The sequence below is a fragment of the Lagenorhynchus albirostris genome, chromosome 7, assembly GCF_949774975.1.
Source record: "Lagenorhynchus albirostris chromosome 7, mLagAlb1.1, whole genome shotgun sequence".
Classification (NCBI taxonomy): Eukaryota; Metazoa; Chordata; class Mammalia; order Artiodactyla; family Delphinidae; genus Lagenorhynchus; species Lagenorhynchus albirostris.
The window spans coordinates 23,965,214-23,981,753 of NC_083101.1; positions in this window are offsets into that span (position 1 = coordinate 23,965,214).

Consider the following 16,540-nt stretch of genomic DNA (forward strand, 5'->3'; position numbering starts at 1 on the left):
ACATATTAATCAAACTAACAAAAATTAAATTCAAAGAAAAATATTAAAAGCAGCAAGGGAAAAATTAAAAATAACATATAAAGGAATCCCCATAAGGTTATCAGCTGATTTTTCAGCAGAAACTCTGCAGGCCAGAAGGGAGTGGCAGGATATATTTAAAGAGATGAAAGAGAAAAATCTACAACCAAGATTACCCTACCCAGCAAGGATTTCATTCAGATTCAATGGAGAAATCAAAAGCTTTTCAGACAAGCAAAAGCTAAGAGAATTCAGCACCACCAAACCAGCTTTACAACAAATGCTAAAGAAACTTCTCTAGGCAGGAAACACAACAGAAGGAAAAGACCTACAATAACACACCCAAAACAATTAAGAAAATGGTAATAGGAACATACATATTGATAATTACCTTAAATGTAAATGGATTAAAATGCTCCAACCAAAAGACACAGGCTCACTGAATGGATACAAAAACAAGACCCATATATATGCTGTTTACAAGAGACCCACTTCAGACCTAGGGACACATACAGACTGAAAGTGAGGGGATGAAAAAAGATATTCCATGCAAATGGAAATCAAAAGAAAGCTGGAGTAGCAATTCTCATATCAGACAAAATAGACTTTAAAATAAAGACTATTACAAGAAACAAAGAAGGACACTACATAATGATCAAGGAATCAATCCAAGAAGAAGATATAACAATTGTAAATATTTATGCACCCAACATAGGAGCACCTCAACACATAAGGCAAATGCTAACAGCCGTAAAAGGGGAAATTGACAGTAACACAATCATAGTAGGGGACTTTAACACCCCACTTTCACCAATGGACAGATCATCCAAAATGAAAATAAATAAGGAAACACAAGCTTAAATGACACATTAAACAAGATGGACTTAATTGATATTTACAGGACATTCCATCCAAAAACAACAGAATATACTTTCTTCTCAAGTGCTCATGGAACATTCTCCAGGATAGACCATATCTTGGGTCACAAGTCAAGCCTTGGTAAATTTAAGAAGATTGAAATCGTATCAAGTAACTTTACCGACCACAACACTGTGAGACTAGATATCAATAACAGCGAAAAAACTGTAAAAAATACAAACACATGGAGGCTAAACAATACACTACTAAATAACCAAGAGATCACTGAAGAAATCAAAGAAGAAATCAAAAAATACCTAGAAACAAATGACAATGAAAACACAATGACCCAAAACCTATGGGATGCAGCAAAAGCAGTTCTAAGAGGGAAGTTTATAGCAATACAATCCTACCACAAGAAACAAGAAAAATCTAAAATAAACAACCTAACCTTACACCTAAACAATTAGAGAAGGAAGAACAACAACAACAAAACCCCAAAGTTAGCAGAAGGAAAGAAATCATAAAGGTCAGATCAGAAGTAGATGAAAAAGAAATGAAGGAAACAGTAGCAAAGATCAATAAAACTAAAAGCTGGTTCTTTGAGAAGATAAACAAAATTGATAAACCATTAGCCAGACTTACCAAGAAAAAAAGGGAGAAGACTCAAATCAACAGAATTAGAAATGAAAAAGAAGTAACAACTGACACTGCAGAAATACAAAGGATCATGAGAGATTACTACAAGCAATTATATGCCAGTAAAATGGACAACCTGGAAGAAATGGACAGATTCTTAGAAAAGCACAACCTTCTGACACTGAACCAGGAAGAAATAGAAAATATAAACAGACCAATCACAAGCACTGAAATTGAAACTGTGATTAAAAATCTTCCAACAAACAAAAGCCCAGGACCAGATGGCTTCACAGGCGAACTCTACCAAACATTTAGAGAAGAGCTAACACCTATCCTTCTCAAACTCTTCCAAAATATAGCAGAGGGAGGAACACTCCCAAACTCATTCTGATACCAAAACCAGACAAAGATGTCACAACAAAAGAAACCTATGGGCCGATATCTCTGATGAACACAGATGCAAAAATCCTCAGCAAAATACTAGCAAACAATCCAAAAGCACATTAAAAGAATCATACACCGTGATCAAGTGGGGTTTATCCCAGGAATGCAAGGATTCTTCAATATACGCAAATCAATCAATATGATAAACCATATTAACAAACTGAAGGATAAAAACCATATGATAATGTCAATCGATGCAGAAAAAGCTTCTGACAAAATTCAACACCCATTTATGATAAAAAAAAGAAAATAACAAGTGTTGGAAGGACGTGGAGAAATTGGAACCCTTGTGCACTGTTGGTTGGAATATAAAATAGAGCAGATGCTAGGGAAAACAGCATGGCAATTCCTCCAGAAATTAAAATTAGAATTACCATATGCACCAGCAATTCCACTTTTGGCTATATGCTCCAAAAAAGGGAAAGCAGGGACATGAAGAGATATTTGTACACCCATGTTCATAGCGGGATTATTACAATAGCCAAAAAGTAGAATCAACTCAAGTGTACCTTGACCGATGAATGGATAAACAAAATGTGGTGAATACATACAATAGAACGTTATTCAGCCTTAAAAAGGAAGGAAATTCTGACACATGCTACAACATGGTCGAAACTTGACATTATTCTAAGTGAAGTAAGCCAGTCACAAAGGCACAAATACTACATAATTCCACTCATATGAGGTACTTAGAATAGTCAAATTTATAGAGACAGAAAGTAGATGGTGGTTACAAGGGGCTGGCAGGGGAGGAAGGGGAGTTGGTGTTTAATGGGCACAGAGTTCAGTTTGGGAAGATGAAAAAGTTCTCGAGACGAATAGTGGTGATCTTGCAGACCAATATGAATGTACTTAATGACACTGAACTGTAGACCTAAAAATGGATGAGATGGTACATTTTGTCATATATATTTAACCACAATTTTTTTAGAAAGATGGTATACGGAGCACATGCATTGACCTCAATATACACCCAAAATTCCATTTAATGACAGAAAAAAAATATGCTTTTTAAAAATCCATTCGATGGGGATTTGTTTAATGGGTACAGAGTTTCAGTTTTGCAAGATGAAAAGAGTTCTTGAGATAGTGATGAGGATGGCACATAGGTTATATGCTTTTTACCACAATTAAAAATAAAAATAAAAATCCATTGGAACACTAGAAAGCAAGAATAGGTGCTACCAATCCACCAGAAAATGTGGGGAACTTCTGAATGATAGAAAGCAATTGGAATTGGACTGAAGGTGGAACAGGAAGGAAGAAACCTCAGCTTGAAATACTTGCAAGAGTGCCTGCTGTGAAAAGGGAGGGAAGAGAAAGAGTGATTGTCCAGGAAATTAACTGGGGTTCTCAGCAAAACAGTGGTTCTCAACCTTGAGAACCACCTGGAGGGCAGGTTGAAGTATAGATTGAAACCTACCCCAGAGTTTCTGATTCAGTTGATCTGAGACAGGGCCTGAGAATTCGCATTTCTAATACATTCCCAGGTGATGCTGAGGCTGCTGGTTCAAAGACCATAATTGGGAACCACTTTGAGAAGCAGGTAGATCTGATAGCCCTTCCCCCTCCTTCACCTATAACAAGAAACAGATGGCAGCATCTTTCCCAGGTGGAAGCACTGAGTGTGATTCTGAGGCCCCAGCTTCCTAGAAAACTCAAGGGATGGAGGAGAAGGAACCTCCATACTAGATGACAAGGGCCAGCAGTCAGCCTATCACCCCTACAACGATGGGAGGCAGGGACTCGGACCATAGCTACAACCTTCATAAGCTTACTAGCCGTTTCTAAAGTCATAGAAGAGAAGGCAGCCAAGAATTGCCAAATATTTGAGGAAAGCCAGGACTAGAGAAGAAGAGCACCAATGTAAAGAAAGAGAATTAATTCACAGGGAAGTAGAATTAATCAATCACAATATGAATACTGATTTCTGTGAATAATGATTTGCTTCTTCCTTTCCAATATTCATACCTTTTTAAACACCGGCTTAATGAAGTATAATTTACACATAATAAAATTCACCAATATTAAGTCTAGTTTAGTGAGTTTTGGCAAATGTATACAGTCATCTAACCACCACCACAATCAAGATACAGAATATTTCCGCCACCCAAAGATTCTTCTCAGTGCCCATCTGCTAAAAGGATTGGGGGGGAAGTCATATTGCTAGCTTTCTCCTGGGCGAAGGGGGAAAAGCTTGAGTTAATTAGCACCAGGTCACAGAATATGGGGCAGCTAGATTCTCTGGAAGGAGAGTGGAAGGTGAAGCTTCTCCCTGAAGCTGTTCCTCAATCTTAGTTGCACACAAAATCAATGGGAGGACTCTCTTAAAATACCACTGCCTGGGCTTCCCTGGTGGCGCAGTGGTTGAGAGTCCGCCTGCCGATGCAGGGGACACGGGTTCGTGCCCTGGTCTGGGAAGATCCCTCATGCCGCGGAGCGGCTGGGCCCCTGCATGTCCGGAGCCTGTGCTCCGCAACGGGAGAGGCCACAACAGTGAGAGGCCTGCGTACCGCAAAAAAACAAAACAAAACAAAAAACAAACCACTGCCTGGACTCAACCCCCAGAGATTCTGATTTATTCATCTATGGTGGAGCCCAGGCATTGGGTCACTTTTAAAAGCCCCTCCAGGTGATTCTCATGATCAATCAAAGCTGAGAACTATTGGCCTAAAGGCAGTCATTTTTGCAGATGGAGGGTAGCTTTTTTCAAATTGTAAAGGCTATACAGCAACTGTCACTAAAGGAAATTACTTAAAATGAAAAAATCATACCTAATCCTATGGCCCTTGCGCAGCAAATATTCTCAATGCTTTGTCTACATGCAGACATATTTTTGCACAACTCTATGCATTGTAGTGATGCAATTTTCCTTTTACTTTTTTAGTTACCATTTATCATAAACTTCTTGCTTATGTCCCTATGTAGGGAGGCAGTTTAGGGTAGTGGTTCTGAGTGTGGGCTTTGGAGTTAGACAAATCTGGGTTAAAATCTCAGATTTTTCACTTGCAAACTGTGGATCTCCAGCAAACCCCATAACATGCTTGTACTTCAGAGGCTCTACCAGTAAGATAGAAACAATGGTACTTACCTCTTAGGTACCTGCCTCATAGTTTCATTCTAAGGACTGATGTTTGTAAAAATACAGCAGAACACCTGGCCGGCACACTTCTGGCTTTCAATTAATGGTAGCTATTATTATCATCGGAACAAGTAGGATTATCTGCTGAAAAGTATGCCATTCTAGGGCACTAAATGTAAACAGACCAAGGGGTTGGGAGAAGAAAAAAGGGACCTTGTTCAGCCTCAGCAACCAGAACTCAGGTGCACTGGGGGAGTGGCTTACAGAAGGTGGTTGTGTGTGTGTGCACGTGTGTGTGTGTCTGTGTGTACTAAAGGCCTATACGGGGTGGAGTTACCACAGTTCCCCATAATGCTGAGGGAGGAAGAATTTAAGATGGCCCCTGAATCACCTGTTTCAATAGCAACACCATAACAGCAACAGAGCCACAAAGAATACAATGTACAGGCCAGCCAAGCAAATTCTCTTGTTTTCTCTCCACAAGGCTGGAAAACCAGGCTGATTCCAAGGAGGACTGAGGGAACATCCCCGGGGGTCTTGGACTTATCATAGGTCAGGCCCTGAGGACGCAGGAAAAGCATTCCTGTGTCAGGTGGAGTGAGAGTATCAGGCCATTTAATTTGACTCTTAAAAATAATAGTAACACAAATTTATAGAGGCGCTATTCCAGGCACTTTAATTAATTAAATTAAATCATTCCATCCTTACAACAATCCTATGAACTAGGTATTGTTATTATCCCCATTTTACAGATGAGGAAACTGAGGCATAGAGCGGTTAAGTTTTAAGTAAACTTTAAGTAAATTAAAAAATTAAGCAAAAATTAAGCAAATTTTAAGTAAACTTGCCCATGATCATACAGTAAATGGTGGAGCCAGAATCAAACACCCAGAGACCAGGCTGTTAACCACCACTGTAACCCAAGCAGATGAAGTAAGACATAGTAGCTATTTTATAATTAAATTTAAATGGTCGTGAAGATACCATACTCTAATTTGCTCAATCATCCCCTTTTTTATTTAGTATTTTCCACTGTTACCTGTAGCAAACATCTTCATGCATATAGATTTTCACTTCTGTTGAATTATCTCCTTAGGATTATTTCTTGTGAATGGCATTACTTGGTCCAAGGAGATCAACAATGTTGTAGTTGTTGCTACATATTGCTGCAGTGTTTACAAAACAGCCTGCACCCACTGACAATGTCACTAGCAGGGTAGGCGTATACCACTTTCACCGTCACCTCAAGCAGCATGGGGAGAATTATTTGTGTAAATAAATAAATATTTATTAAACTTCTTTTTAGATTTTACAGGTTCAAAAGTTGGAAATTTGCAGCATCAGGTCTGCTGGTCAGCTGGGCTTCTGGGAGTCTCCCTTTATGCAAGCTCCCTTCATTCACCTCACCTAAAGTTGAACCATTATTCCCTCATCGGTCCAGGTCCTGGACTCCCAAACTATCTGGAACTTTGGAAGGTGAGGGGCCCACACATTTGGCCTTTGACTTACAGCATGAACTGAATGCCACCACATTTTGGCTGGGTTTTCTTTCCCACTGTACCAGCTGGCTTTCCTGCATGAATTGGAATGACCTTTAAGCCACATTAGCTGTCCCCCTGGTCACTGAAATGAGTGTTTCTCAGACTTTATTGTATCTACAAAGCCCCTGGAGATCTTGTTAAAATGAAGATCCTGATTCAGTATGGCTAGGGCAGGGCCTGATCTAAAAAAACTCCCAGGTGATGCTAATACTGCAGGTCCTAAGAACCTAAATTAACCATTTAAATTCCTCAGATCAGACAACAACTAAAACCGAGGCAGTCCCATCAGAACCTTCCAATTCCAGCTCTGCCTCTAACAGCCTCCATGTCCTTGGCGTAGTCAAGCCCTCTCTGAGCCTCAATTTCCCCATCTGTACAACGAAAGAATGAGACTAGACGTTCTCTGAGTCCCTTCTGTGGTTTTTGTTTCCATCTTGGACTTCTTTAGCCCATTCATATTATTTTCCCATAATATTTATTCAACAAACAATATTTGAACTGAAAGAATGAGCATAGGCAACTTTTTAAACACTAGGAATGTAAGGATGAACAATATCGATATAGTCCCTGAGTTTGTGGGAGCTCAAGTCCAGTGGAAAAGACAAGCAAATTAAAGTGAGAAAATAGCTTGATATGTGTTTGGGTAGGAAAAGCTCAGGGTGCCATGGGAGCAAATAGAAGTTGGATTTCATCCAGAACAGTGGGAATCAGAGGAGACTCCCCAAAGGAAATCATTCCTAAGCTGACCCATAAAGGATGAGACGTGCGACCCATGTGCAGTTGGGCAAGGGAAGTAGACTGTGGTCCAGGCAGAGAGGAAGGCATGGCCAAGGCCCAGGGCACGAAAGAGCAGGGGGCTCTCATGAAGCTGGAAGAGGTGCGCATAGGCAGAGCATGGAGGAGAAGGGGTGAGTGAGGGGCGGGGGAGATGGCAGCGTCCACAGGGTCAAGGGCCTTGAGTGCCATGGACGTGGACAGTTTCCTAAATGTGATGGCAAGCCCTTGAAACGCCTAAAGAAGGGGTACAACTGACCTGAATTTTAGCAAGATCACTTTTTTTTTTTTTTTGGTTTTGTTTTGTTTTGTTTTTGCGGTACGCGGGCCTCTCACTGCTGTGGCCTCTCCCGCCACGGAGCACAGGCTCCGGAGGCGCAGGCTCAGCGGCCATGGCTCACGGGCCCATGTGGGAGCTCACGGGCTCCGCGGCATGTGGGAGCTCACGGGCTCCGCGGCATGTGGGATCTTCCCGGACCGGGGCACGAACCTGTGTCCCCTGCATCGGCACGCGGACTCTCAACCACTGCGCCACCAGGGAAGCCCCAAGATCACTTTTGCTATGGTGTGGAGATGGGACTAATGGGGACAAGATCGAATGTGAGGAAACCAGCAAAAAGACTTGCAAGCGTCCAGGCAAGAGATGAGAAGAGCCTGGAGTAGGGTGCAGCAGTGGGAAATGGTCGCATTGGATGCATCAGGACAAAGGTAGGAGGTAGGATTGACAGGTCTTGGTCGAATGTGGGGAGTGAGTAGTTGGAAAAGTCTAGAAATCTTAGTGGCTTACAGTAACAAACATTTATTTCTTGCACATGGGTCTGTGGGTCAGCTGAACTCAACCTAACTCAGTTGGGCTCAGCTCTAGGCTCCAGGTCGCTCAGGTCTGCCCCACATGTCTACCATTCAAGCACCCAGGCTGCAGCAGCTATCTGTGGCCTGCTCTCCTCGTGACAGGTGGCAGGAGAACCAGCGGAAGAGAAACACAAGCGGCTCCCAGCACAGTGCCACTAGAGCCTCTATTGGGAACGGCCACGTGGTCATTCCTTTATTCAAAGCAAGACCCACGGACAAGCCCAAAGTCAATGAGGTATGGAAGTATACTCTGCTTCAAGATGGAAAGAAAGGGAGAGTGAGGATTTGCTGAACAATAATATAGTCTTCCACAGGGAATTAAGCCCAACCCCCAGATAAACGGTGGAGCCATTCACTGAAATAAGGAACACATAAGGAGGAACATGGTTTTGGATAGGGGTGCAGAGAGAAATGGACACCACCCAAGGTGCGTGGAGTTACCGGTGAGATGTCTGAGCAAAGATGTCAAAGAAACAATTGGATAAGTGGTCCACAGCTCAGGAGAGAGAGATGGGCTTGAGATATGTATTTGTGAGTCATCGACACAGGGTTGGCCATGAGACGGGATGAGATCATCCAGGGAGAATTTGCAGTTAGAAACAGGGCAAGCCTAGCACAGAACCCTTGGGAACTTCAAAGAATGTTCTTGGAAGAGAGGCCCACAAAGGAGACGGAGCTATAGCCAAACACAGAGCAAAAACATCGAGTCCTGGAAGCCAAGGGATGGAGATATCTCAAGAAAGAGGGAGTGGGCAAGAGTGTCAAACAGCGATGAAGTCCAATGGGTCTGGTCACATGGGTTTCCCTAGAGCTGGGCCATCAGACGCTAAGACAGAACATGGAGTGAGCTCTTTGAAAGAAACTCAGCAGCCTGCCTCTACCTCTGGAGCAAGGCATAAGCAGACATATCCACCCCTCTCTCAAATTAGATTTACCTAAGCTTTTCATCAAAGTACAACATACATTCAGAAAGATGTGCAAATTTTAAGTGAACACAAGTGTATAGCTGAATCTATTTTCCCAAGATGAGCACACCATAGATCCAGCACCCCAGCAATACCCCCAAAGCCCTCCATTTGTCCCCTTCATGAAACCCCTTCCACGCTCCGACTTTGAAAAGAGGCCAGTGCAACAGGAGATCAGCAGGGAACCTCGCTGAACCTGAGGCACACTAGCTCCCAACTCAGAACTTCCCGTGCTCCCTGCTCCTCTCACCTCAACCTCTTCCCAGAGGGCTCTATCTTTCCTTGATTCATTCCCTCCTCTCTCTGTTCATCCATGCAGTAAACTCCAGTTGAGGGCCTGTGTGTCATACACTATCCCATTAGGCAGAGAGAGAAAATAAAGGCGAGTAACCGCAGGCCCCGTGCTTAAAAACACAGATGTGTCAACAGGCACTTACCATACAATGTGATGCTATGAAAATAGAGGTGGTGCTGTGTATGGGTGTACAGACTGCACGTGAATGTGCACTCGGGAAAACGCAGGTCGGAAACAATTGAAATTGTGCGGGCAGGATCAACAGGACTTCTAAGTCTTTGATGGGTTGGAACAGGACTGGCTTTTGCTTAACATCATGGACTTCCCCTGTAGCTGCCCTTCGCTGCTCACCATTTGTTTCAAGCATAGGCTGATTTTCCTTCCCCTCTAACCCACATCACTGACAGTGCTGTAACTGGACAGTAGAGGGCGCTAAAAGACTATGCTTGATACAAACTGCCATGGCTTTTGCAATCCAAAACGAAACACCTTCATGGAGCCTCTGGAAGAAGATGTGGAAACAGATGAAGCCCAGAGAGGGGAAGAGATGTGCCCAGGACAACACAGCTGCTCAGTAGCAGAACAAGCCCATTCCACCAGGCCCATGCAATTTACTCTGTGATGCTCTAAATTTTCCAAAACTCACAATGTGTGTAATTTTGTATAATTTAAGGATGCTTCTAGAAACATTATTCTTTTTCTTTTTCTTTTGCCATGATGTAGAGGCATATTTCAGTTTATCACTCTCTTACAAATATAATACATATAAACGTTTTCTCTTTCTTCCTAAATCTGAAGCTGGTGTCGCGTTCCCTGGAGAAGTTATGATGGTTCAGAGCACGCACGGGCTCTGGAATAAGTCTGGGTTTCACTGTAAGCTCTGCCTCCTTCTTGGAATGACCCTGGATACATTTCTTAACCACGTCCAGTCTCTGAATCCTAATCTGTCAAATCGGGCCATGATCACGCATGTACCACACACAGCTGTTGTCAGGGTTAAGTGAGTTGATGCAAATGAAGTGCTCTGAACAATTCCTGGAGAGGAGTGGTTCTTATTCTTATTCTCAATCTCCTGGCTGGGCCGCACTGGGCAGCCACTCCTGCTGTGCCCGTGTGGGTGAGGAGCCCAGCGGTGTATCCTCCAGCCCTTGGAATCAACAGACTTGTTTGGTTTCGAGTCCCCATTCTGCCCTGTTTATGGGCTTTGTGGTCATGAGCAAGTTCCTTCACTGCCCTGGGCTAGTTTCCTCATTCCTCAAAGGGCTGATAATATCACTGTTATTATTACTTCCCCTATTGCAGCAAGAATTCCTTTTAAGTCAATTCAACAAATATTTTCTGATGCTCTACTATGCCCTAGGCCCCATGTATTATACTTGAGGAGCTAGTAGTCAAGTGGGCTAGATACGCTGGTGATCATACAAATTACCAGAGACTATGATGAATACAAGAGAAGGAGCACTAGTTAGGGGCTTCCAGGAAGTCTTCCTGGAGGAGGTGAAATCTCATTCGGCTTTTCTTTTTTTTTTTGCGGTACACGGGCCTCTCACTGCTGTGGCCTCTCCCGTTGCGGAGCACAGGCTCTGGACGCGCAGGCTCAGCGGCCATGGCTCACGGGCCCAGCCGCTCCGCGGCATGTGAGATCCTCCTGGACCTGGGCACGAACCCGTGTGCCCTGCATCGGCAGGCAGACTCTCAACCAATGCGCCACCAGGGAAGCCGTCATTCGGCTTTTGACGAATAAATAGGAGTTTGCCTGACTCATCTTCCTTTAAAGTCAATGGAGATAGTTTGTGAAATCAGGGTGGTCTGTTGTACATCCAGCCAGAGCTTTTCTTTTGTCTTAACCTCATGGACCGCAGGCCCAATACTCCACCCAGTCTCCCTCTTTTTCCCCAAATACCCATCTGAGGGAAGCAAGGGGAGCTTTGATAGGTTGGTGAATTAAACCTGCTTTAAAAGGAAAGGAGCCCAAACCATGGCAGTTGGGAAAGGGTGGGAGGCCCCCCCCAGCCCACACAAACCACCTGGAGTGCCGGGGGCACCACGACTAACCCCTGTGCCAGGGGAGCAGCCCACATCTCAAGACTGAGGCATCCCTCTGCCTTCCAGCAAAGTGGACATGAAGATCCCAGCCTCTATTCCTCCTCCAGGCAGCCACCCCAGACATTGCCATTCACATCTTCGTGATTCTATCTCTGCCTGAATTGTTCTCTCTCATCCTTTTCCTGACCACCCAAATTCCACGCTGTCACCTCCTCTGGGAAGACTCTGTTGTCTGCCACTCCTGGCATAGTGGTCCCCCCTGCACTTCCAGAGTGACCCCGAGTCACACCATCATCACCCTGTATTCTGGGGCTCTACGTCCCATTAGGCAGCGAGCTCTCTGCAGGCAGGCACTGTGTCTGAGTCATTTCTGCATCCTCAGCTCCTGATATAGAGCTGGACTCATAGGACCTCGCTCAGTAAATGTTTGCTGAATTGAACTGAACTGAACTGAACTGGGCCCAGAGTTCCTGCCTCTTTCCAGTCAGTGTTTTTGTTTTCCTGTCTTGGCAGGAAGCAGAGGGCACACTCAAAGAGGTAACTGAAGAGCACGTAATGAACAAAATACTTCGAGGTCTGGGTGAGGATATAGGAAATCAAGATGGCGAAGCACCCAGAGACTAGGTGCTGGGGGAAGTACTACCCCTAGGCCTGAAGGGGTGAAGGAAGGGAGCTGGAGCCGAGCTTGGCGAGAGCTGCAGCTGGCAGAGAGGCGCTGCTCAGCAAGAGCTGAGGATGCAGCTAGTGCCAGACCGCAGCTTGGGGCAGAGGGGGAATCAATGCCTACCCTCGCTCCTCCCACCCACCCCCTGCTGTCGCCCCCCACTGGCTGAAAGCAAATGGAAGCCAGAGACCAAAGGAGTCCGGGTGGTACAAGCCCCACAGGGCAGCCTCCCTGGGTGCACAGCAGAGTGAATGAAAGTAGAGAGCAGACCCGGATGGGGAAATGGGGAATACGCAGCACGAGGGATTTTTCCCAAAATATCGTCCACATTGCATCCACAGCAGCACGACTTCAGGAGCTTGTTTAAAGAGCAGATTCCTAGGCTGCAGCCCAGACCTACTAAATCAAAATAGCTATCCACGGGGCCTGGGAATCTGCATTCTTAGGAGGTTCCCAAAGTGATTCTAGAAATCACCTAAGGACCTCTGGAAAGTATGGAATTATGGGAAAGCTGAACTTGGTTAATTCAGAACTTGAACCTACAGAATCACCCCAGGTATGGGGCCTAATGAGGTTGGTTCTCCATCTATGACTTCCAAAGGACCAGGGGAACCTCATTCATTCATCCGGCATTCCTGAGCATGTGCTAATGTCTGGGCCCTGTGGAGGGTTCGGGCAACATAAAGGTAAACCAGGATGCTTCCCACCTGAACACCCTAGGATAATGTCTTACATGCCATGTAAGGATTCTTTGGGGGCTTCCAAAACCTGCCTACCACGTGAGGATGACTCCTCAGTGCTTCTGCAAGCATCAGCTCAAGCACCAGGCCACAGAGCAAACAAACTCATAGTTCCAACCACCGTCACATGCATGACACCCAAATACACCTCTCTCCTGAGTTTGGGTGTATAGCTGCCTGGGAAACACACACTTGGTAGCCCCACAGTGGCCCCTTACGCACATGGTCAAAGGGGACTCATCTTCTATCCTCACATCCCACCCCAAGGCTCTCAGCCTCTGTGAGTGGTATGCCATCATCCGTACTGCTGTTAAGCAGAAACCTGGGAGTCATTTGCAACACTTCCTTCCCCCCGACCCGTGCCCCTCGTCACCAGGTCCATCCATTCAGCCTCCTCACCCTCCCACCCCTCCCCTTCTCTAGGTTTCTGCTGGCATTTCAGGTCATCTACATCCCCCCCACTTTATCACTGCAATGACCTAACAAGCTTCCTTGTCCCTTCCCAAGGCATTGTTGCCAGGGGGGGGTCTTTGAAATATGCAAAATCCAAACATGTCACACCCCTGCTCAAAATCTTCAGTGCTCCCCAGTGCCCTTGGCACCTAGTCCAGACTCCTGACCGTAGCACACGAGGCTCTGGCATCTGGCCAGGCCTCAGTTTCTACCTCCTTTCCCACCACTTCCCACCCCCTCCCTGCCCCACACACCCTCATACCCTCATCATAGACTTTAAGTTCATGCACCGTCACACCTTCTCCCCAGAATGTTCTCCCCCTTCTATACCTGGTCAGTTCCTCCTTGCCTATCAAAGTCATCTGAAGTGTCATCTTATCCCTGAAGTCTTCTCTGACCCACCAGACTATACTCCCTCAGTATCTTGCTCTCATTTCTGATAGAGTTCATCTCACCCCCCTGGGAATAGTCTATCTGTCTCTTCTATGAGTCTGCGATCTCTATAAGGACAAGGATCGGTCATGTCTAATTTGCCTTTTATATCCCAGGGCCCGACAGAGTGCTTTCCAGCCCCATGAGTGGGTGGATGGGGAGATAGATAAACTGAATGGATAATAGTCTCTTGCACAGAAAAAGATCTTCCAAGAGAAGACCTAGGGCAGACTGCTTCATTAAATCCACTAATTTTGACAGGAGTTTCATCTGGTTCCACAACTAGTGGAGTGCACCATGCGCTACACCAGGCTCTGCGCCAGCAGAGCCATCAAGAGCAATCTCTCCCCTCGAGGACCTCACGATAGTAGGGGAGACATCGTCTTAGGCTTTTTCAGGTTGCAAGGAAAAGACATACTCAGGTTTCATAGATACTGATGAAAGGGCTAGATTAAGATACTGCCTGCATAGAAGGGTTTCTTGCGTGGAAGCAAGGAAGTATGAGAACCCCCCTAGCAGCAGCCCAGTCCCTCTGGAACAGTGCCTCCAAGGCAGGGGTGTCAGGTAGATCTCATGGAGGTTAGAATTAAAGTTCCTTGATCAGTCAGCTTTTGCCCCAGTAATAGACCATCCCCCCAAAACTCAGTGTCTTAAAAACAACAACAGCTTATTTGCAGTTTGGTTGTACTTCACATTTTCCTCCTTCTTCTGGGACCAGCAGTCTACGTGGGTTAGTCTTTTTATGGCAGAAGCAGAAGTTCAAGAGGGACAAGCTTGACCACACAAGTCTGCTGCAAGCCTCTGATTGCATCACACCTGCAAACATCCCATTGGTCAAAGCAAGTCACATGGTGCAGCCCGAAGTTCAGCAGGGAGACGTCCAGCTACTTCTAGTGTAAGGAACTTCTGGGTCATGTGGCAGAAAGTTTGGATGCAGGAAGGAGGGAAGAATGGGGGCCAATGCAATCTCAATCTATACAACCTACCACACTCATTTTTCAGGATAGCGGTCATCTTGAAAACACATACTAATGACTTTGTTCTTTGTCTTCTCACAAATAAGCTCTATAAAATCAAGGACTTGACGGTATTCCCAGAACCTAGAACAGCGCATGGCAGATGGTTGGTGCTAATCAGTAATTGTTGAATGAAGGATGCCTCCCGCTTACATCCTCACTTCCCAAGAGATGGCGTCTGATGAGACAGGGTTGTTAAAGATGGTACACGGCGCCAACCAAGGAGTTTGGACTTTATTCAGTGGGCAGGCCCCGGGGAGCCGTTGGAAGTTCGCAAACAGAGGAGTAACCTGTTCAAATCTGTGCTTTAGCAAGATGAACCTGTTACCAGATTTCGAGAAAAAACTGAGAGGAAGCTGGAGACCAGTTGGGAGGCTATTTATAGGAGCTCAGGTGAGAGGTAAGGAGGTCCTGGAGTGGAAGGAGGAGTCTGGGAAGGATGTGAGAACTATCATGGGGGTAGAATGGAGAGAACATGTCATTTTCTTAGGTGACAGGACGGGGAGGCATTGGGGCTGGGCGCCCAGGCAATGGGCAGATGGTCAGTAGATAAGGCGCAGGTTTGTGTGATGGAGTTGATCTATTAGGTTGGGACGTGTTGAGTTTGAAGTGCTTTGGGGATATCTAGCTGGAGGTATCTAGTAGGCACCAAAAATGCAGAACTAGCCTTCAGAAGAGATTTCTCATGAATATCTTAATCTGTTCATTTATATCAAGTACTACATTTGCATATGATACCCATGTAGGCAAACTCTTCTAAACCTGCTGGATATCCCCACGAGCTAAAGATCAGGCAAAGCAGCTTGGGGTGAGTTGTTTGGTTTTCATTAAGTCTCCGTATGGAGGAGAAAAGGGCAAAGGACAGCAGCAGGGAATCAGATTCAGAGAGAGACACTTGACCTCTGCCAGGCATGAGCGCCTTTCTCTCTCTAGAACTTGAAACCCTGCCAAAGACAGCCCCCGGCTTTCATAAAATCAACACATATTTATTAGTCCCTCCTCTGTGCCAGGCACTGTGCTCAGGGCCAGAGACAAGGGGATTAATATGGAAAAGTCCCTGCCCTCGGGGTGGGAGAAGGGCAGAGACTTCCAGGCTTAGGTAAGCCCAACCAAGGGATACAGGAGCTTGGATAAACGTTCAGTGGGCATTAAAAACAGGGGCTGGTCGATTCTGTCTGACTAGAGGGTGGAAGATAGTAATAGACACCAAAGGTTCATGAAAAGTCCAGGTGGATGGGGATGGACAATTATACAGAACATTCCAGACATAGAGCATAACTTGAGTCAGGGCTAGTGAGAGAGGTGAACCAGCAGACTGCATTAGTATTTTGGAAGGGCTGACACTTGAGGGCAGGAGGAAGGGGAAGGAGAGGCCAAGGTGATGCAGGACTCAGATCGTGCCTGGCTTTGAACCCCAGGAGAAGGAATTAGAAATGTAGCCAGGATTTTCTGTCCCTGAAACATTTTACACAGGGGTCCTGAAAGTCTGGCTTTCCCTTCCTTAGGAGAACAAGGTAACTCATAATAAATCCTGATCGATTATCTAAAAGTAGATTAAACCTTTTAATCCCCTACATGACATAGTCATGCATGGTCAAAGGCTTACAAATTATGTGCATGGTGTTTTCAGTTTGAAAACGCCTTCACGCATCTTACCTCATCCAGCCCTCACAGTATTTGAGACAGAGGTGTTCCCAATATCTCATTGACATATGAGACCA